Source organism: Mytilus edulis, chromosome 1 (assembly GCF_963676685.1).
Source record: "Mytilus edulis chromosome 1, xbMytEdul2.2, whole genome shotgun sequence".
Lineage (NCBI taxonomy): Eukaryota > Metazoa > Mollusca > Bivalvia > Mytilida > Mytilidae > Mytilus > Mytilus edulis.
This window is the reverse complement of record NC_092344.1, coordinates 23,597,660-23,600,048: the sequence shown is the minus strand read 5'-3', so window position 1 is coordinate 23,600,048 and position 2,389 is coordinate 23,597,660.

Sequence of the window (2,389 nt, the reverse complement as noted above, 5' to 3'; positions counted from 1 at the left end):
TAGTTTTTCGGGACAAGAAAGTGATTTTATTTCCGGTGTCTTGTGGAGAGTTGTTTCATGTCTTTTTCATATTTAAGATGAAACTGGGCCCTGTAGTTTTGCATCGGAAAAATTCGATTTTTTTCTTTTGCTCATAGTCAAACGTATGTTATTTGCATTTATAAAATAAAATAGTTAAAGTATTCAGTATTTATATGAAAGATGCACAAGATTTGCCTTTGAACTTTTAAGTATGAAACCGTGACACTTCGAGTTCAGCTCCCTCAAAGCATATTTTGATTTTACCGATTATATATAATATCTAATGTTTTAACTATTTACAATTAGTTTGTTCAGTTCTAATATAAAACGTAGTTATATTTTTTTTCACTTATGTTTTGTTTCAAAGAGTTTAAAGGTATTATAATAATATGTAAATTATGTATTACCTTATTTTAAACTAATAACTATTTTCTTATACATGTAATTAATCGGTATTTAAATTAAAGATGTTAAAGTTGTAAGTTAAATTGGATACAGTATTTCATTTTTTTCATTTGCTATTTTCTTTTACGCTAATACTCAGGACAGCGGTTAGGACATCATAGCTAAGATAATCCTCAGATAGCGTCGATGTACATGCTGAGACATGTCGTAAGTCGGTCCTTAAACTTTATCATAATTACTGTCCTAGGAATATCTTATAGGACCAATCTTATGACAGTTTCGATTAAGATGCCCCAGTTCTCATAATGTTATTATGTAACAAATATATTTTTATTAAAATGAATAAATGTCTTTCATTTACTAGCAATTATATTTTAGGCATAAAAGCTTAATGCCTGCACACATTTTTCAGGATTTAAGCATAAATCCTAGGATTTAAGACTAATGCCAACATTGTAACATCATTTAGGCAATATACTTACTGCCTAAGCGTTAGCTTATTGCATAGGATTTAAGCTTAATGCCTTACTTCACTTATTGCCGCTAACAAATATACGTAATCTGATATCCAATGTATATTAGTACGATGAAGCTTTGGTAACCCTTAACTAATTTTAGGATTCTCCGGAAGATTAGTTTTTACTTATGGGTTTATCCTCTTATTCATTTTAATCAAAAGTTACTATTATATTATTTTTATTAAACATGTCCAGCTTACATCGCCGACGTTAAATTACCGGGGTGGGGGGGGGGATTTAGCTTCTCGTGCTACAAGGGGGAAACATTGGCCTGATCCTGGTTTTACCCCAGAAAAATTGGAATAGGGGAAGAATGGCTACAGGACACCAGCACATTCACTCTGTGGTTAAAGATTTAAAATTTCAATAACTTTCTTAAACTATACTGGATTTCTACCAAACTTGGACAGAAGCTTTTTTATGATCAAAAGATTGTATCTAGAAGTAAATTTTGTTAAACTAGTTTTATCATTTTTTCCGTATTTTACTTATAACTGGACTTGGTTTTACTGAAATGTTTCGTGGCAGAAAAACTAAGTCCGTTTATAAGTAAAATACGGGAAAAATAGAATTTTATTTTTTCAAAATTTACTTCAGGATACTATCTTATGAGTATAAACAATTTTCTGTCCAAGTTTGGTAGAAATCCAGGATAGTTGAAGAAAGTTATTAAAATTTCAACAAATTTAACCACAGAGTGATTATTTGTGGACGCCTCAGCCGACGACGACGACGACGACACCGACGGAATGCAGGATCGCTGTGTCACGCGTTTTCGACTAAAGCCGAAGGCTCGACAAAAATGGAAAAAAAAATGTTTTAATATTACTGTCTTTTTGGACATAAAAAGCTTCTGTAAAAATTTAATAAAATGAAGTTTTGCAAAGTAAATGATGTCTGAAAAATCTTATTCCACAGACTGAGCATACAACGTCACTGCCGATGATGGAATATAGGATTGTTATGTCTCGCTTCCACTACATAAATGTTGCAGACTGATCAAAGGAAAAGGTAATATCTGTACATTTACATTACTGGCATGAATTGTTTCTATGTTGAATCCCAGCTGATTATCATATGAGTAAAACAAACGCTCAAATTAATGGCTTTCTCATCTATGGAATGAGACAATAAACAGGTCTTAAATTGTTATGAATCAAATCTGTTATTTGCAACCAATTTGAGCCAATGAATTCCTATAAATCCGCTTATGAAACCCTGTCTAGAGGATATAAACAACAACTACCAAGGAATCTTCTTACTTTAAGTTCAAAAATTATTATTTATGTCAAGATTATTAAACAAGTTCTATGGTGGAAAAAAATATAGAATTTAAATTAATCAACAGAATTGCATTCTAAAATTGGCAATACTCTTCCATGTTGATCTCATCAAGGTACTGTAATAACATGAAATAACCCAGACGAAATAGAAAAGAAAAAAGA